The sequence below is a fragment of the Leptodactylus fuscus genome, chromosome 1 (genome assembly GCF_031893055.1).
Source record: "Leptodactylus fuscus isolate aLepFus1 chromosome 1, aLepFus1.hap2, whole genome shotgun sequence".
Taxonomy (NCBI): domain Eukaryota; kingdom Metazoa; phylum Chordata; class Amphibia; order Anura; family Leptodactylidae; genus Leptodactylus; species Leptodactylus fuscus.
The window spans coordinates 121698898-121720671 of NC_134265.1; the positions used below are offsets into that span (position 1 = coordinate 121698898).

The 21774-nt window shown below is 41.5% G+C and overlaps 1 protein-coding gene across 1 annotated transcript in view; it reads left to right on the forward strand.

Moving 5' to 3' along the window:
* Nucleotides 1–452: 452 nt before the first annotated feature.
* The window catches only part of TRPV4 (transient receptor potential cation channel subfamily V member 4), a 79636-nt gene continuing 58314 nt past the window's right edge, over nt 453–21774 (forward strand). Inside the window, exon 1 of the mRNA XM_075276625.1 lies at nt 453–702. The gene's annotated coding sequence lies outside the window, so the exon portion shown is untranslated. The remainder of the gene's footprint in view (nt 703–21774) is intronic.

Genomic DNA, 21774 nt, shown 5'->3' on the forward strand with positions numbered 1-21774 from the left:
CACTTTTGTTTCAGGAACATTTGGCAGTAAATGTTCAGGTATAGCTTGTTTTATAAAACTAAAAATCTCCAGGTACTTCTGTTTCCTCCCACACTCCAAAGACATACTTATAGGTAATGTATATTGTGAGCCCTGTATGGGACAGTGACTGTCAATGTCTGTAAAGCGCTGCGGAATATAATGGCCCTATACAAATAAGCATAATAAATAAATAAATAAATAAATAAATAAATAAATAAATAAATAATCTCAGCATTCCTGTAGTGATTTCATAGCTGACTGCATTTCATGCCTCAGCTAACACAGGCTGGTGGAAGTAAGGAGGGATGTGAGAGTAGATATAGGCGTTATTTTGAGGTTTGGGAGGGGATCTGGGAGGAAATGTTGCTTCTGAAGAGGAGGAGGAGGGGTGGGGAGTGCTGCTGTGGGTTGTGGAAGAGGTAGGAGGTGTAGTCTCTAGTCACACAAGGACAGGTGGGGCTGGAGTATGAATGAGGGGTTTCTAAAACATTTCGCACTTTCCTGCTACTCTGAGGGGCTGGATACAAAGGCTCAGTCAGCACTGGGTGACATTACGGAGGCTCACTCCTTGTGGAGTATATTTTCTACTACTACTATCCGGGAGCTGCTGCTATTAACCCCTGTCTGTCTACAGCATCATATTCATCCTGTCCGTGAGGCTGTAAGATATAGCATTTCCAGGTATGTTCTCTTATTACTAAGGTGATTTTCCTTAGATGACTTATGAAAGTATGTTTACAAGTGCGGCTACAATGTGTTATGTGATAGCTCTACAACAATGTTGATATACATTATGTGTAAGTATATAAATTGGCTTCACGGAGATCGATACAAAGGGCTTGTGCAAAGGACAAGTTATATGGCTGACCAAACAGAAGACAAGACCCCTAGATGTGCTAAGTGGTGACTGAATGGTTAGGCTGGTCTTACACGACTGTAATGCTTTTACGGTCCGCAAGTTGCTGATCAGCAACACTAGTTGCTGATCATCAACATAGATGCCCGTAAACTGCCGCACTCGCCCATAGAGTTCTATGGGCGAGTCCGTGCAGTGCCGTGAATTACGGCCATTACGGACATGTTCTATAAAGTGCGGACCTTGGTTGCGACCCGGCACACCACGGATAAAATATCCGGTGGTGTAAGAGGCTGCATTGAATATAATGTGCGGCCATTTGCGGTCTTAAACTACGGTCGTGTAAGACCAGCCTTACCTGTAGGGGTTGACATTGTGGCATGAGTTGGTAAAAGGAGTCGTAAAGCCTTGTGATCTATAGTGAAGGTAAATATCCCTGAACATACAGGATGTTTACGTGTCTGCGAGCGTGTGATGTACATAGTCGAATTACTACTAGAAGTTTGTGTTTTTTGTTTTTTTTTTGTGCTTGCTAATGTTGCCATGCCAGCTCCGAGCTTTTTAGATATAAAAGCTTAGGTGTATTAGAATCTTGCCTATTGGTCTCACTTCTAGATGAGCATATATTTAGATGTGGTGTTAATTTCTTGTTAATATCACAAAACTCAATGCTGATATATGATAAGGTTGGCCTAATGTGTTACACAATCTGACTCTGAGCATGGAGAGATGAAACTGCATACTGGACAGTACTGCTGAGGCAACCATATGACAACCAGAAAATATTGTGTACATGTCCTATGCATTAGACTTTTTCCTGTGCAAAAGTCTCATCGGCTGTCGTACAGTTGCCTCAGTAGTTGGACTGTCCAGCATTCATTTGCTTGTGTTCATGCACATTGTCAGAGGAAGAGTGTATGTTTGGTGGGACATCCAGGAAACTACACCAAAATATGCATGCTGTTTTTTTTGGGAAGAAGTTTTAACTGTGCCCAACTGCTGATTTTTGCTGTCATAAATGGTACACTTATCTGAATAGCAAAAAGTTTATACTTGTATTGTGTATCTAATGAGTGGAGGTTAGCCTATCTACCCTGGATTGCTCTGTTTCAGGCCACTGTCATACAATCGAGTCCCGTTTTGGATAACGTTTTCTCTCTGTTCACTATAGTAGCACTTTGGTTGTTTGTGAACTCACTTCTTCATTTTTCACTGTAATGTTTAATTCATACAGTCACGTTAAATGGCTGCTGATGGGACAACTTGGTCTCGCTTAATAGAACATGTGATTCTGGACAAAAATGTAGTGCATGTTATTTAAAAATGTTGCTGTTTTCTGTCTGAAAAACTTCCCTAAAGTGTCTGCCACGCAGTGTCTTCTAGTGTCTACTGTTCATTCCCTGTTACTAGGGATGGTCTTTCCATATATAACATACAAAAACAAAAACGACTTCACATTGAGCGGAGGGGGAGGGTCTGTTCTTTTACACAGTGAAGAGAGAGGGGATGGCCTAATTTTCCTCACAGCTTCTACACAAGTCTACAAACTACTTTCTCTGTGAGAACAGATTCAATATACAGTACAGACCAATAGTATGGACACACCTTCTCATTCAAAGAGTTTTCTGTATTTTCATGACTATGAAAATTGTAGATTCACACTGAAGGCATCAGAACTATGAATTAACACATGTGGAATTATATACTTAACAAAAAAGTGTGAAACAACTGAAAATATGTCTTATATTCTAGGTTCTTCAAAGTAGCCACCTTTTGCTTTGATTCCTCCTTTTCACACTCTTGGCATTCTCTTGATGAGCTTCAAGAGGTAGTCACCTGAAATGGTCTTAAAGGAGTTCCCAGAGATGCTTAACATTTGTTGGCCCTTATGCCTTCACTATGCGGTCCAGCTCACCTCAAACCATCTCGATTGGGTTCAGGTCTGGTGACTGTGGAGGCCAGGTCATCTGGCATAGCACCCCACCATTCATGTTGCTGATAGCGGAAAAAAAGAAGTGAGCTGCCCTTCCTTCAGGTGGAAGCCGCGGCTTGCTGAGCGGCGGCTTCTGCTTGGCAGCAGCAACCACCAGTGTCTGCAACATGCTGCATTTTCCAGGCTTGACTTAGGCTAGGGCCACACTACAATTTTGGCTGTGACTCCTGTTGCATGACTAAACATTCCTTCACTAATACTAGTGAATGGAGTTGCGTAGTGTGCTGTGACCATGACTTCTAGTCCCATGGCACACTAGGGTTTGCAATGTGGCTCCATTAACTAGCATTCATGAAGGAATTGCAGGACGACATGGCAATCTTTTGCGAGAGATCATGATCAAAATCGCCGCTAAAGAGCCTTGTGCCAAATATGCGCAGTTATATTATCAGCAGGAGTGATTAATTTCTCCCCTATGTCTGTGAATTCAGCCCAAATCCTACTTTCTGAGGAGTTCCTTCCAGCACCCAATATGGGCAGTTTACTTCATCCTTAACAGATGCGCTGAGTGGTATACTGGACAGCTTTCATCTATGTTGGTATTAAAGGGGCTCTATCACTAGGAAATGTCATTTTTAACTAATCACATCCTTGCATAGCCTTTAGAAAGGCTATTCCAAGTTCAATAGGATGCGCAAGAACCTAAAGTTTTCAAACCAAAATGCAGAGCCTTTGGAGCCTCGAGCAACTCCCTTCCTTCATTTCACTTCAGCCTCATTTGTTAAAAACTGCTTTCTTGAAATGGCGCATCTACTGTATTATCTAAATGTATGAGATACAGGTTCCCGGTGACAGACTCCCTTTAAGAGCTAAAGACCTTGAATCTCAGCTATAATATTGACCTAGGATTATGTGGACTTTCACAAACCTAGAACTTTATTTCCCTCATCTGCACTTTAAAGCTTTATGTTCCTTGTTGAAATCACAAGTCACAATACATAAAGCCATGTAACAGCAGGAATGAATGATGTAGCTTCCAGTCATCTGTCTGTATTGCTATAGAAGATCAATGATATTTCATGTTTTGTACGATATAATTAGACTTCTATTCAGAGTGTGGGATGGCAGCATGTTTCATTGTTTTAATATTGGATTCTGTTTTATAATTACACTATAACTTTCCTGGAAGTATTACGTTGTTGAGATATTTTGCAAGTCCCAACAGGCATTGGAAACCTGCGGCATTGTAATCCTCTTCTGCAAGCCATCTACATAGTATCACTTAACTCTGTCACTGCTGGTGGGTTCAAAGTATGTAAAGTCTGCTTGAAAATTGTGAAATTTAAATGTCTAATATCATATCTAATTCTCCGGCGTGTGGTACTGTGTGCAGACACACGTGTCTAATCCTCCAGTGTGTGGTACTGTGTGCTGACATGTATATCTAATCCTCTGGCATGTGTGTATTGGCTGATGGGGTCATTGTTTTGGGAATACTGCATCTCCGGAACAGTACATCCGAGCGAGTTGAGGTCTTGCCTGAAACCTTCCTGAACACCTGAAGTATTTGTGTGCCAAATTTGGTGAAGATCGGTCCAGTCGTTTGGTCGCGCATAAAGAAGAGAGACAGACAGAAACTCATTTTTAGAATATAGAGAGATAAGAATCCCAGTACATTGCTTTTGCTTATCTACCTGGGGTCACACAAAGTAAGACAAGTAATAAGCAGTACAAACATAAGAGGAATCTACTAAGACTGGTGTCTTATACCTATTCTAGTCTATTTCATTATTACACAGTACCTTGGCATAAAGTGAGCCAAAGACTGGGGAGTCACTTGAAATGGGTGTATCTATAGTTATATGCCTCAAATATGACGGGTTTTGGTTTGATACAAAAGCTTTCATATGATGTATCAGGAAGAGTATCATGAACAATAGCAAAATAAAATGAAATGAAATGGAAGTTGCACCTTAAAGATGCACCAAATTTATCATTCAACCTTAGTCACTCTGATAAAGTTGTAATATTTGTAGACTACCTAATCTATGTTTACATTGTCTAAATGTACTATGTATTAGTACATCTGTCCTGTTGTGTGCTGATGTTGCATTAGATACAGTTTGATTGCGTCTATTACAGAGGAGGAACTGGTGACCATTGTATACTGTAAATAAGTTAACAACTGCCTGTAGATCTTGTAAATCCCCACCCTTTAGTTAACCCTTTTCTTGCATGTGTCAGGGTCTGGGGTTGCTAGGTGGGGTGGCATAGACACAAAAGTCTAAAAACATAGAATAGGTTACCTCACCTAGAATAACAGAAATCCAAAAGCCAGTAGAATCATTCAGGACACAGCTCCAAAAATATGACCTCTCTGTCAGCTCTCCAGCCAAGCTCTGCCCAAAGTCTGCTGCTGGAGCTGGCTTCTTAAGCTCCCTTGATGAGCAGACTCTCTGCAGCTGAGTCGCTGCCGGAACATCCCCAAAGTGTGGACTGGAGGGGGGTGGAATGACAGGTCCCACTACCAACCTACCTTCCTTTCCTAAAAATCCAGCCCAATACTGAGCATTTACCAAAATGCTCAGCAGATGAAAGTTGTCTGCTGGGAACAAACATTCCTTCTGTAATTTTTTCATCTCACCCACCTTAGTAGTCTGGGTGAGATGTACACCCCCTCCATGATCTGACCAGCCATCGGCTTACACCTGCTATTAAGTCTTGGTCTTGTTTTATCCCTTGTCATTAATTTGTCCTATAGAAATCTCTTTAGGCTACATGCAGACGAAACACGGCTAACACACTGACAAAGCACACATTCATGTGCATAGAGCCTTTGGTCGCTTGCAGCCTTACGCTGTAGGTGTTTTTAATTAATTTATTAATTCTGTAGGGGTTTCAGTGCAGCGGTGACCTAATTTACATCCCATACAAGAAACATAGGATCACACTAGAAGTTCACGCTTCTAACAACTAACACTGATAGTGACCTATTGTTGCATTCACTGCTGGCAATAGATGGTGTTACAGCTAATTTACTACTTCTCCCTGCACAGACCATGTCAAGAAAACTCTGCTGTTTAAGGCTAAGCTCAGGTAGCGAGCCACAGCCAAAAAGATCTGTGGAAAAGACTGCGGCGGTTATTCCCGCAGCAGTTTTCCTCTGCAGACTTTCTGTCCCTATTCTACCTATATGAAAAAGGCACCATTTCCATAGGTATAATTGACATTTCGCATTTTACAAAAAGACTGTGGGTATTTGTATGCAATTTGTGGATGGGATTAGCCAGAATCCCATTCACTTTGCAGGTACTGTGAAACGCCACGTTTTTTTTGCCAAATTGCAATATTTTTGCAATGTGGGTCCCCTGGCCTAAAGGGGTTTTCTCATGAATATAATCAAATTTAAATTTGTAGACAATTAAAACTTAAACAACTTTGCAAATATAAATGAGAAATTTAGCATTTGTAAGGATTTTATCTAACCATCTTAGTGTTGGCAGTCTTGTTGTAAAAGGTTGTTAGTGGCTACGACAGTGAACGTAGGAACTTTCTATGGTCTGCTACTTGTCAGAAACTCTGCCATGATTTCAAAACAACCTGTTCAAAATAAGGACATCATGGATTCATTGACAACTGCATTGGAATCTTCATTGGGGCAGCACAGTGGCTCAGTGGTTACTCCTAGGATCTAATCCATGTAGCATCTGCAAGGACAACATTTGAAAGAAGTTTGTGTGTTCTCTATGTGTTTGCATGGGTTTCTCCTGGGTATTCCAGTTTCCTACCAAGTTCCAAAGGCATGCAATTAATTAGATTATGAGCCCTACTTGGGACAGTGTTAACAATGTCTGTATAAAGCACTACAGAATATGTTGCTGCTATATAAGTAAGCAAAATAACATAAATAAATTGCAGGGTCCATTAAAAATTGTGAGATGTAAGTCCTGCAAGTCCGACTTTTTTTATCCAGTGATTTTAGTAAAAAATACAAAATAAATCAGACACCCAATAGACCCTGTTGCAGTCAGTGGGGTCCCCTGGGATCCGTTTGTCATTTTTGGATCTGTTGCTTTTTTATTTTTTTCTATTCTTCTGGTGCTGAGTGAATGGGACAGCGCAGATGTGAACATAGTTACCGTACCGTGTGAACGTCCCTAACTGCTTATTTATTTATTTTTTTACGTGTTTGTGCAGCTTCACCCGACTTGATCCTACAGTTTACATTTTCTTTAAAATTCTGGTGACTGTTTACTCAGAAGATACAACTCTCTCCATAGTAGTCCAGTCTAAGGTCATAAATGCTATGTAAAGGTCTAGTGTTCTGTTTGTGAATTTTACTCAAGATATGCCACATATACAAAGTTATGTTGCTGTTATATTCTAGTGTCGCAAAGACATTTTTTTTTTTAAAGGAAGTTCACAGATGGATTCTATAGCTGTCAAAATGCCAACTTTCTTCAATCTACCAGGGATGCTATAGAATAGAAACCTCAAATAAAATTTTTCTTAAAACCTTTAAATGGATACTAAAGACGTCCATAAAAATGATTTAATGATCTTTTGATTATCTCAAGTTGTTACTTTAGGCAAAGGGTGTTGCCAGTGATGTTCTGATCATACCTCATGGATGGTGTACTGTACCTTTGAGCCTTTATTAGAACACAATGGGTGCAATATTGCTTTATCAGCAACATATTTGGCCATATCCGTGATCAAGGTTGAAGGTCAATGTTGCCTTATTTGTTGCTCCCATACTGTTGCTTTAAAATATTACTTTATGGTGGAGAGACAAAGAAAGCCAATCAGATCCTTAAATCTGTGAGAGGAAAAATATTTCTATAAAGATAGATATCGGTTCTTCAGCCATCTTGGTCTATATACTCCATTTTGTTCTATATTCTTCATTACAGTATATAAGATGTTCTGCACATAGCATATTATCAACGTTAGCGATTGCTATATTAGCAATGGTGCAACTTTGTTATCTGAGATCAGGGAAGGCTGATGATTCAGCAGCAGCAGTCCTCCCTGCTCTCACCTCCCCCTATGTACACATATCACACAGTGCTCACTGAACTTCCGGTGCTCCGTGCTGGTTCATTAGCATATCAATAAAAGTGGGCTAATTCAAAAATGGCCTGAGAGGATTAACAATCAAAAGGTATGTCTGGAATAAACTTTCTAAAGGCTATGCAAATATATGCATAGTTAAAAATTAGAGATGAGCGAACACTGTTCAGATCAGCCGATCCGAACAGCACGCACCCATAGAAATGAATGGAAGCACCTGTGATGCTGACTTTGCCGGCAGCCGGCCGGCGTAACAGGTGCTTCCATTCATTTCTATGGGTGCGTGCTGTTCAGATCAGCTGATCCGAACAGTGTTCGCTCATCCCTATTAAAAATCACTAGAGCTAATGATAGAATCTCTTTAATGTGCTTTTGGAAACCCTCTATAGGCTAAAGCCCCATGTAGCAGTCCACAGCCAAAAAGCGATGCTGGAAAAACCGCAGGGAAACTCATTGCAGTTTTTCCCACAGCGATTTTCACAGAAAGTCCACAGAGAAAAACTGCTTTCTGCTTCAATTATACTTATACAGAAACCAGCAATGTTTCTGAAGGTATAACTGACATGCTGCAATTTACTAAAACGCGACGGTTATGGAAATTGCAGCTGCATGTATTTTTCTGTAATGTAGGAACTGTAAAATTCTGTGGTTTTTTTTGCTGTGGGGCTTCAGCCTGCTTGTTGTCAAACCCCTTTCCCACTGCTCACAGATTGCTGTTACTAGGAATCTGGCACAAAATCGTAAGCAATGGTTTAATCAAAACAATATGAGTTTGGTTAGAAATGTTGGGTGCAATGGAATTAGAGCTCTCAATAAGGTCCTTTCATTGTAGATGTCAATGGTGTCTGAGCTCATCGTCTCTCATCTATCAATTACAAAAATCATTTTAAGCATACATGCGCATGTTGTTTTGCCCATCTGTTTAATGTAGCCAATGAAAATGCCACACTGAATTCTTGTTAAATAAAAAAACAAGAGCATCAGATCCCTTTTTCAGACCCAAAAGCATTGCAGAAGAAACTTTTGTGTCCAATTTAAAATACATAAAAAAAAGACTGAAACCGAATTCTATATAAATTGACGGCCATCCATTCATCCATTACCATCTTTTTTCGTGGATTTGTTTAAACAGATGTGATAAGGACAGTCAGTGCATGCAACCAAGCTTTGTAAAGGTGGATTTACTCTTTTCCTTATTGTATGTCAATCTGATAGGAGTTTTTAACCTCCCCAAAGGTGTCCAAACACATTAGTATGAAGATGAATAAAATGGATGATTTCAACAACAAGGTCATTTGCAACATTTACAAATGCAAGATAAGCCAGAGAGAATTGCTAGGATATCTATACATAGTCAAACAATGTCAACGTGTGCAAAGGTAAATGTGTTTACTTAGACATGGATACATTGTATTTATTCTGTGTATTCAATGTATAGCCTGCTGTCTGCTAATGTGATTTCCTTTTCTAAGGCCACACTTTAGGCACTTTTATCAGTTTATGCAAAATGATTCTAAGGACCTGTTCACAAGAGAGAATTGGGCTAATCAAACGAAAACCTAATCTGCTTTAAAAAGCGGTTACTTGCAGAAACTCACGGACCCCATAGACTGTAATGGGGTCCGTGTGGTTTCCACTCAGTTTCGCCCACAAAGGTTGAAAAATGCGGAGAGGGGAATTGATTCCCCAAACATAGTGCAAGTGCTGATGTGATCCCAGCGTCAGTCAGTTTTTGAGGCAGGTTTAGTCCCAAATTATGCGTCAGAGTACATTCTGATTCTGCCTTCTATTGTATTCAGTGGGATACAGAGATTGAAGAAGGATGCTGAAAAGATAAGAGTCCTGCTCAATCCTGTTGTGGATTCCACAGCTAGTTCAACTGCAGAGTCTGCGGCTCCAGGCAGCTCACCCATTAGGCATGCAGCATTTTGTTGGGGGTGGGGAAAGTGGTTTCCACCATCTAATTCAATTTATAATCTTGTCTACAATGCCAGTAAAAGATGGCAGTCTTTAGTCAGCGTGTACTTGGTCAGAAGTGATAAACCGGGCAGGGATAAGTACAAACAGTGACAACGATACACTTATGTAAAAACATGTAGTACCACATCACCTGGTCATACATGTTAGATGAATTCTGTCCAAACCAGTCGATTATGGTAGTACCTTTTGGCAAATGTCTGGAGAAACAAGGGTGAGGTATACTGGATTTTGATGTTCTTTTCCTATTGACAACACATGTACACTTGGCTCAGGTGAACATACATATAAGGCAGACAGTAATTCCTTCCCCACCTCAGTTAACAGCTGTCTAAGGTGAATGTGGTCAGCAGCAGACTCATTACTTCATTATTTGTCTCCATCTTTGACAAGTCCCTGATACAAGAGAAACTACATACATACACATTGGCCACAACAAGGCAAATGTGCCTTGAAAATGGCCAACAATGTACTTCAACGTGGCACATCTCAACCTCTTTGCCCCAAATGCCATTTATTTATTTATTTATTTATTTAATAGACAGAGCTCAAATTGGAATTTGGACGCCTGGGTCTGATAGATTTACTATAAACTAAGCCAGAAAATTGATATAAGTTATATGAGAATTTTATGCCATTTCCCAGCTAGAGCCTCTTTGCAATTCTGGTGAGTCATCTGCCTGTCAGGGAATCAATTAAGACTGGTGTAAGAATCGCCAATCAAGATCTAATCAATTGTTAACAAGGCCTTTAACTACACCCACCAACTTTTTGCATCCTTCTGTAGCCAATCTTGGATTTGCCTCAAAAACCAAAAAAAAAAGCTGCGTTTCTGCAACATGCGACTTTAGCATTATAAACTTTCAGAAACCTGTCTAAATTTACCTTAATTGGTCATAGGGGTCATGAGCAGCTTCATCTAGTCCTCATACTAAATCATGCTTTGTGAGGCCAGCCGTGAGGTAGGCTATCAGGCTGACATCTGACTATGTGGCACGTCAGTCATTCTGCTCAGGATATGAATTGGTGAAATAACTACATGACTAGATAAAACTGCTCGCCGCCCCCATTACTAATTAAGGTAACTTTTCATATCCCAGTCTAAGATTATAAAATCTTATAACTTGACTTTTCATGGACAGAAAGCTTAGTAATGGGCTTAGTAATGGGCACTATAGGAAACATTTTTGACTAGTTCCTTTTTAGGGTCCATTCACATGGAGTAACGCAAGGCTTTTTTGTACTTATTTTTACGGCTGTAAAAAGACGTTTCCATTGAGTTCTATAGTAAAATACGCCTGTATTTTTGCGTCCGTAATTTTACGTCCGTTACTCCGTGTGAATCGACCCTTAAAGTAAAAATATGTTTAAAAAATATAATATTTAAATATGATAATTTTAGTTTTTGTTGCTATGAGTGTGAGGTACTAAAGCTGGAAACACGTAAGCAGTAAATTTATCTTAAAAAGATTGCGATTAAAAGTTAATTTTGTCACCATTTCTGGAAACCTTCAGTGCTGGACTTCGTTTGGTATTTTTGCATTATAGTATTTTTATAGAAATGCTAAGAGTTTGATCTCAAGGTGTTTGTAGAGGAAGGGCTGTCAAACTCATTCATTTCAGTAGGATAACACTAGGCTCATACCCGTGCTCGAGTTTCTGTTCTTCAGGTCCGCTGGGGGACTCGAAAAATGGAAACCCAATCTGCTTAAAAAGTGGTTACCCGCAGACCCCATAGTCTATACAGCATACAGTTATGGAAGTCCATCAAGGCAAAATATTTACTCGAACCTGATTTTAGAATTATTTTTTATTAAATTTTTTTGGAGCAAAAAATACATAGGATTCAGTAAGTAAAAGTAGTTATCTGGGGAATAGTTTACTTGACCTGGATAAGCTTTATTAATAATATGTAAGCAGGTCCCCTCTGAACCTGAAAGTTTAGTAAAGGACATCTTGAATGGCTTGAGCTATTATTTCCCTGCCTTCCATGCTGACGTTCTCACTCTCGGTCACATGACAGACTGCGCTTTACACAGTGACTCTGCAGCAGGAGACAGAGCTGAGCCAGCGCTCACATAGTTTTGGCGCTCCACTGCATTTTATAAAGGTAAACTTTGAGGCTCTGGGAACCTACTTATGTAGTAATAATAAAGCTAATCTAATTCACTGGTAAGCTTTATTATTCCCAGATAACCCCTTCAAAATTAATGTGAATGGGTATAAAGCTTTTAAAGTACCCATCAGAGGCTTGTTTCATATGGGACGGGTATTTTTTAGGGCAGTCACCAGTTTGCATTTTATAGGGCATGGTACAAATGCCCTACTCCAAAGAGGAAAGGCACCTTGTAAAATATATGTGATAATGTTCACTAATTTTTTTTTAAAGAAACGCTGATGTTTTTTGTAGGCTGTAATTATATCTTTCTATACACAATTGGTGTATAATCACAGCATGACGGATATGAAACTTTACAAGGCAATCCAATGTCACAGCAACCAGAGCATTCGTTTTAAAGTTTAACCATTTGTTGCTGCCAAAAAGCTGTGATCCAAATGGAATAAGGGAAAGTATTAACTGGTTCAGTGATGGTAAGAATATACCAATGGCCTAAATATTTCACACGTTATTCAAGACAATGGGGAAGATTTACTAATTCTGTCTGAAAGCTAAGCAATGCAGACTTAGATTAGATAGTCTCACTGCACCAGAGTTTTCAAAGTGTCTGATAAATCTGCCATATTTTTAGACTGACTAACCTAAGTTTACATCTCCTATTAGTTACGGTAGGAGCAGAATAACAGCATCGCTCCTGCCACTGCTGGCTTCATGCAGGGCAGGAGCATAGCAATGTTGCAGGCATCTGTGCCAGCGTCTAACCCTCCCCGGCATCCGCCTCTCTATTGCAGCGGATGCCGGGTCTGGATTGGCATTGTGAAGGCTAGACTGGTCTCACCATCTATGAGCGTGCACGCAGGGCCAGCGGCATCTCGCCGCTGGCTTTGCATATGTAACCCCGCCCACCAATGACGCAACAAAGCAGGAAGACAGAAGATTTTACAGCAACGAAGACTGGTGAGTATGCAACGTGGGAATACCCCTTTAAAAGGGCTCTGTGATTGGGGATACGTATTTTAAACTAAGCACATGTCGGAATAGCCTTTATAAAAGCTGTTCTACTCCAACATTTCGTTCAGTCCTTAACACCGCCGTTTTTAAATAAATCACTTTTTCCATATATGCAAATGATGCTCAGGGAGAACAGGGGGCGTTCCCTTCTGAGCTCCGTGCACAGCTTCATCATGAATGCCACCTTCAATGCTACCTCCTGAGCCATTGCATCACACCCCCTGAGATGTCCTAGTCTTCTTCACTGCATGAGCTGCACACAAACTCAATACGCTCATGTTGGAATAGAATACAGATGGATCCTTAGCCCCTTCCCGACATGCGCCGTAATAGTACGGCGCATGTCGGGTCTGTAACTATGGCGACCGCCCGGGAGCCGGGCGGCCGCCATAGCCGCCGGGTGTCTACTGCTTTAAGCAGTAGACAACCGGCTTTAATGCCTCCGATCGGTCCCCGGACCGATCGGAGGCATTAACCCCTCCGGCGCCGCAATCAAAGGCGCCGGAGGCGCCATTTTCCCGGCGGCGCATGGGCGCCTCCATTTTGGCCCGGGATCGCCGGCTCCTGGAGCATGCTCCAGGGCTGACGTCCCGTTGCCATGACAGCCGGGAGCCTTGTACAGGCTCCCAGGCTTGTCTGCAAATCCTTTCTTTTGCAGGCTGGTCTATGCAGCCTGCAAAAGAAAGGATGCTTTTTTGCAATGCATTGCAATGCATTAGCATTGTAATGCATTGCATTAGTGATCAGACCCCCTGGGGTTCAACACCCCTAGGGGGTCTAATAAATGCAAAAAAAAAATTAAAAAAAAAAGTTAAAAAAAATATAAAAAATATAAAAAGAATTAAAAGTTCAAATCACCCCCCTTTCCCTAGAACACATATAAAAGTAGTTAAAAACTGTGAAACATATACATGTTAGGTATCCCCGTGTCCGAAATCGCCCGGTCTACAAATCTATAAAAATATTTTTCCTGTTCGATAAACACCGTAGCGGGAAAAATAGTCGAAAGTGCCAAACCGCCGTTTTTTCACTGTTTTGATTCTGATAAAAATTTGAATAAAAAGTGATCAAAGCAATAACATTTCCCGAAAATGGTAGAACTAAAAAGTACACCCGGCCCCGCAAAAAAAGACGCCCTATGCATCCCCGTACACTTACGTATAAAAAAGTTACGGCCGTCGGAATATGGCGACTTTTAGAAAAAAAATTTTTTAACACAGTTTTGGAATTTTTTTTAGGGGTCAAAATGTAAATAAAACCATATAAATTTGGTATCCCTGGAACCGTACCGAAACACAGAATATAAGGGACATGTCATTTTGGCTGCACAGTGAACGCCGTAAAACCAAAGCCCGTAAGTAAGTCGCAGAAATGCATTTTTTCTTCAAATCCACCCCATTCTGAATTTTTTTCCTGCTTCCCAGTACATTATATAGAATAATTAATGGTAGCAACATGAAGAAAAATTTGTCCCGCAAAAATTAAGACCTCATATGGCTCTGGGAGCGGAGAAATAAAAAAGTTATGGGGTTTTGAAGGAGGGGAGGCAAAAACGAAAATCAAAAAATGCCATCGGTGGGAAGGGGTTAGCATGCACTATCAGCTCTGCCTTAAAGAGGACCTTTCACCGATTTGGGCACAGGCAGTTCTATATACTGCTGGAAAGCTGACAGTGCGCTGAATTCAGCGCACTGTCGGATTTCCCAATCTGTGCCCGGTGTAAAGCGCTATCGGTCCCGGTACCATAGCGCTTTACAGTCAGAAGGGCGTTTCTGACACTTAGCCAGGGACGCCCTTCTGCCCAGCAGTGCCTATCGCACTGTACTGTGGAGCGGGGAGGAACGCCCCCTACCCTCCTGATAATACTCGTCTATGGACGAGCTGTGTGAGCAGAGGGAGGGGGAGTTCCTCCCTGCTCACACTGTACAGCGCGATAGGCGCTGCTGGGCAGAAGGGTGTCCCTGGCTAACTGTCAGAAATACCCTTCTGACACTAAAGCGCTACGGTACCGGGACCGATAGCGCTTTACCCCGGGCACAGATCGGGAAAGCCGACAGTGTGCGGAATTCAGCGCACTGTCAGCTTTCCAGCAGTATATAGAACTGCCTGTGCCCAATCTGATGAAAGGTCCTCTTTAACCTGAAATAGCAGAGCCATCAGCGCATGTATGGGATTTCAGTGTATGATAGGGCGAGGCACAGAGGAGACTTAAAATAAAAAATAAAAATCATATTCTTCTTCCCTCTTTTGGGCCTCCGCACAATGTCATGATGTTCGATATGCCCATGTCACCACTGAGGTTGGACCAATGATGTCATAGAAGAGCATCTGATGTCCCCAGGAGTGTGCTGGACATCTTTCACCTTCTCTGGGTTGTCACCTATAATACTCTGGGGTCAGGAGAACCCAGTAATGCCCAGTTCACCCGAGCCAAATCTTTACTTGTTCGGAAGCTGGATTGAAGCCTGGAAAGTGGCCGAAATCATGTATTGGGTGGAGGGGTGTGGATGTGGAAAAACTGTTTTATATTTTATCTATTTATTAAACAGTGGAGTGTTGTAAATTTGAGTGTGTTTTCCTTTAACTTTTCTTTGGTGTTATACGGTTTTTGACAGTTTCTGTCCATTCTAACTCTTACCATTTTGCACCCTCCAGTATGTCTTTAAAGGTCTAAGAGTGCCTAAGGGTATACACTCCTTTTCATTTAGGCTGACTGTGCACACATCAGGAATGTTCTCTAGCAAATACATCATACATATTCATATTGTATACTATATTGTGACATTCTCTGTGAAAATCTGCAGATTGTTATGCTTCTATGCTTACAATAAGGCTAGGGTGCCACAGTGATATGGTGTTGTTAATGGATTGTGTTAAAACGACATCATTACTTCACCTTGTATAGTGTGAATGTTTTCTTTGGAGGAAAGAGAAAACTACAAGCTTGCACAAATCCTCATATATGTGTTAAAATAAATAAAAAAATAAAGAGAGAGAGAAAGATAACAGGAGATAACAGTTTGGGTTAAATTGAGGTTTCTCTACGTAATGCATAAAGAAGAAGTAAGATGCCTTGCAAAATACAGAAGTAAAATAAGTCCCTTCCAACAATACTAGCCACATACATCCTTTGCAGGCAGAGATCTTGGTACTCCTGCTATACATTGCAGTACAGATCCTTTTCAGTAGTCTCTGCATGTTGGGTAAGATGTGTTGAAAGTTCTTCCTTCTTTTCTTTAATAGATTACATGGACACTGCTACATCTGTAAATTCTACAAAATAAACATTAATTTATTTGGAATATACAGTGAGGCAAAAAAGTATTTAGTCAGTCACCAATAGTGCAAGTTCCACCACTTAAAAAGATGAGAGGCGTCTGTAATTTACATCATAGGTAGTCCTCAACTATGAGAGACAAAATGAGAAAACAAATCCAGAAAATCACATTGTCTGATTTTGTAAGAATTTATTTGCAAATTATGGTGGAAAATAAGTATTTGGTCAGTAACAAAATTTCATCTCAATACTTTGTTATATATCCTTTGTTGGCAATGACAGAGGTCAAACGTTTTCTGTAAGTCTTCACAAGGTTGGCACACACTGTTGTTGGTATGTTGGCCCATTCCTCCATGCAGATCTCCTCTAGAGCAGTGATGTTTTGGGGCTGTCGCTTGGCAACACGGACTTTCAACTCCCTCCAAAGGTTTTCTATAGGGTTGAGATCTGGAGACTGGCTAGGCCACTCCAGGACCTTGAAATGCTTCTTACAAAGCCACTCCTTCATTGCCCTGGCGGTGTGCTTTGGATCATTGTCATGTTGAAAGACCCAGCCACGTTTCATCTTCAATGCCCTTGCTGATGGAAGGAGGTTTGCACTCAAAATCTCACGATACATGGCCCCATTCATTCTTTCATGTACCCGGATCAGTCGTCCTGGCCCCTTTGAAGAGAAACAGCCCCAAAGCATGATGTTTCCACCCCCATGCTTTACAGTAGGTATGGTGTTTGATGGATGCAACTCAGTATTCTTTTTCCTCCAAACATGAAAAGTTGTGTTTCTACCAAACAGTTCCAGTTTGGTTTCATCAGACCATAGGACATTCTCCCAATACTCTTCTGGATCATCCAAATGCTCTCTAGCAAACTTCAGACGGGCCCGGACATGTACTGGCTTAAGCAGTGGGACACATCTGGCACTGCAGGATCTGAGTCCCTGGCGGCGTAGTGTGTTACTGATGGTAGGCTTTGTTACATTGGTCCCAGCTCTCTGCAGTTCATTCACTAGGTCCCCCCGCGTGGTTCTGGGATTTTTGCTCACTGTTCTTGTGATCATTTTGACCCCACGGGGTGAGATTTTGCGTGGAGCCCGAGATCGAGGGAGATTATCAGTGGTCTTGTATGTCTTCCATTTTCTAATTATTGCTCCCACAGTTGATTTCTTCAATCCAAGCTGGTTGCCTATTGCAGATTCAGTCTTCCCAGCCTGGTGCAGGACTACAATTTTGTTTCTGGTGTCCTTTGACAGCTCTTTGGTCTTCACCATAGTGGAGTTTGGAGTCTGACTGTTTGAGGGTGTGCACAGGTGTCTTTTTATACTGATAACAAGTTTAAACAGGTGCCATTACTACAGGTAATGAGTGGAGGAAAGAGGAGACTCTTAAAGGAAGAAGTTACAGGTCTGTGAGAGCCAGAAATCTTGATTGTTTGTAGGTAACCAAATACTTATTTTCCACCATAATTTGCAAATAAATTCTTACAAAATCAGACAATGTGATTTTCTGGATTTGTTTTCTCATTTTGTCTCTCATAGTTGAGGTCTACCTATGATGTAAATTACAGACGCCTCTCATCTTTTTAAGTGGTGGAACTTGCACTATTGGTGACTGACTAAATACTTTTTTGCCCCACTGTAAAATTTGTTTGTTCGTATGTAGCATGCTATACAATAATATACCTTTATATAGAAATCTGTGCCTATCATTTAGTGTGTGTGTTTTTTTTTTTTTTTTTAAGGCATAAAAGCAGTTATATACGCCAGCAAAATGACATGCTTGCGTATATTTTTAGGGAATATGAAAGAGGGGATTGTTTTGAGCTGCGTTTAGGCTTTGCTCCTAACCACATCTGGGGAACATTTGCACAGTGGCTTATAGTATAGCCTCTAATGAGAAGATCTTTCAAAGGCGTGACACTGAAGCTTTGCCTGTGGCCCAAGCCATAACATTTTTGGCATTTGTTTATGGGATTGATTTCAGCCTGATACATGTGCACTTCCTTACAAATGTATCTAGTGTCTTTCAATGTATTTAACCTATCCTTCTAATCTAAGCTCCCCAAGCCTACCTTCTAAATTACTTTCTGTACCAATACACTGTATTTACCTAGATCGCCCAGCCGGTCTGGCACATTTTTCAATTTTTTTTTTTTTTCTGTTCATGTTCCATTTCACCATTTCTGTAAACATAGCATCTACAATACTAACCCTCCCCACCCCATCATACTTACCTGTCTTCCTGTCTGATTCCCCTTGGCATGGAATGTCACTTCTGACAGCTCCTCTTCTTGATATAAGCTGGCCACCCACGCATGTGCAATAGAGCTGGAGTGTGCATGCCATCACTTTCGCTCTATTGCATAGGCGTGGGTGGCCAGCGGACCTCAAGGATGTGACAGCCGCCCAGAATGAGTGAAGTCCCGTGCCTCAAAGACATTTAAGTATGATAGGGTGGCGTGGGGTTCAGTTAGTTAGGAAGGACTAGTAGTGGGTGGGCTTGCTAAGGAAACAGGAAGGGGGGTGTGAGTGAGAAAGGATGGGGAAGCGAGTCAGCACTCAGTGAAGTGCAAAGCATCATGGTACTTGAAGGAAAGCAGAACAGAAAACGGCCCATGTAAACAAATGCAGAAGATGCCAGGAGCTACCAGAGAAACCTAGAAATCACTCAAAATACTGCTAAACGTATTTGATTCAACTTAATAACCTATTAATCATTAACCTAATAATAACTTTTTTTAAAATTATTTTTTGCCCAGAAAACACCTTTAGGCCGGGTTCACACGGAGTATTGTGGCTTGTCATTTGGTACGTACACGCCGCGGGATCTTTTGCGGGCCGTATATGCTCCCATTGTTTTCAATGGGAGCCGGTACCGTACACGCGGCGCTATTTTGTGGCCGTGATTTTGCGGCGGCCGCAAAATAGCGCCGCGTGTACGGTGTGATGTTGTTATAAGTAAGTTCTGTATGTTCTGTTCTGCTTACTTATTCTGCTTTGTCTGCCTAGCAACAGTGAGGTAGTAAGGGAGGAGGAGCTGAGCTTAGGGGGAGGAGTTGTTAGACAGGGAGCCATGATGGAGCATGGAATAAAGTGTTCTGATCTACAAGAGTAACCATCTCATAGTGGACTTATTCCAGAAGACCTCCATCCTCACTACAACACTACAATTGGCGACGAGGATTAAAAATCATCAGCTAAAGGTATTTCACTGCTACAGAAAACTTGTGTACAAGACTGCAATCCTAGCACCAGCCATGGCCTGCTTACCCTCCTTTGCTGTATTTGATGTGCACCAGCCCCAAGCAAACTTAGCAGCATGCTGGAATAAATGGCTGAAACGCTTTGAGATATTCCTGCAAGCAATGAACATTACTGATAATGCAAGAAAGAAAGCCATGTTATTGCACTATGCAGGGGAGCAAGTCTATGATATCTTCACAACTCTGCCCAATACAGGGGAGGACAGTGACTATGAGTTATGCAAAGCAGCACTAACTAAGCATTTCTCTCCATACATAAATGCAGCTTTTGAAATTTTCAAGTTTAGACAGTCAAAACAGTCAGCAACAGAAACCATTGATGAATATCATGTCCGCTTAAGACAACTTGCAGCTTACTGTGAATTTGCAGATATAGACAAGGAAATTCTGATGCAAATCATACAAGGTTGTGTGTCCTCTAAGTTAAGGAGACAAGCACTCAGAGATCCCACCATGACTTTAGCAAAGCTACTGGACGTTGCACGTATTCATGATGCAGCAGAGAATCAAGCTAAACTTATAGAGAACACAGACTGTATACTAGAGCAGCCATCTTCTGTAGCAAAGCTCACTCAGAAGCCACATGTGCCTCACACACAGGCTGCAGCCTGCTACAACTGTGGAGGTCCTTATCCTCATCAGAAGCCATGCCCAGCAAAGGGAGTAACTTGTCATAACTGTGGGAAACAAAATCACTTTGCAAAAGTCTGCAGATCAAAATCACAATCTTCTCTCTCTGCTAAACAAGTGATGCCACAGAAAGTCCAGGCAGTGCAGTCAGTGTCCCCTGCTGATGAGCCCAGCAGCACCTGCTTATTCTCAGTGACTGAGGGGTCTCACAAGGTGCATGCAATGTCTAATCCCAAACAAGTCATCTTAATATATGGCAATCCGGTGGAGACACTGGTAGATACAGGGGCGTCTGTCAATGTTATTAGTCATGCCACTTATAGCCAGCTAAAGAACAAACCTGCTTTGCAATGTACTAACCTGCAGATATATCCTTATGGTTCAGCTACTGCATTACCCCTATGTGGCAAATTTCAGGCATTACTAACGGCTGAAGGGAAATCCATCACGGACACTTTCTATGTAGTGGAGTGTTCTGCAGACACTCTTCTCAGCTGCAATAGTGCGGTATCTCTGGGCCTAGTGAAACTGGCAAACAGCGTAACACACTCCTCTGTCCAAGCTATTATGCAGAAATATCCTCAACTCTTTCAAGGCATAGGAAAGCTGAAAGACTTTCAAGTGAAATTACACATTGACCAGTCAGTCCAGCCGTCAGTTCAACCTCACAGGCGCATCCCATTCCATGTCCGCAAGCTAGTGGAGAAAGAGCTACAAGACCTTGAGACAGATGATGTTATTGAACGTGTGGAGGGCCCAACTCCCTGGGTCTCACCAATTGTTGTTGCGCCTAAACCTAAGCAGCCTGGTAAAATCAGGTTATGTGTGGATATGCGACATGCCAATCGAGCCATTCAAAGAGAAAGGCACATTACGCCTACCATTGATGATATTCTCACAGATCTAAATGGTGCAAAAGTATTCTCAAAAATTGATCTAAAATCTGGTTATCATCAGCTTGAATTGCATCCAGACTCCAGATATATCACAACTTTTAGCACTCATGTCGGTCTAAGGAGGTTCAAGAGGCTGAATTTTGGCATTTCATCGGCTGCAGAAATCTTTCAGAATGTTATCAGGCAGGTTCTTTCAGGAATACCTGGAGTCCTCAATGTTAGTGATGACATCCTTATCTTTGGCACAACCCAAGAGGAACATGACAATCACCTAGAACAAGTTTTTCAGAGACTGCAAACCTGCAATTTAACTGTTAATCCATCAAAATGCGAGTTCAACAAGACGTCATTGAATTTTTTTGGCTACATTTTTTCTGAAAATGGTGTTTCTGCAGACCCTGAGAAAGTAGCTGCCATAACCTCTGCTAGCCAGCCACAAAATGTCTCAGATGTTCGAAGTTTTCTTGGTCTGGTCACATACTGTGGACGATTCATACCTGATCTGGCTACTGTTTCTGAACCCCTACGACAACTCACTAAAAAGGATACTCCTTGGTCATGGACAGTTGAACATCAATCAGCTTTTGATACACTTAAGTCCAGTCTTTCTAGTGACACGGTCATGGCCTATTTTGACCCACTAAAGTCTACTGAGCTCACTGTGGATGCCAGTCCTGTAGGCCTTGGTGCAATTTTAACTCAGGTGTCTAAAACTGGCAGTAT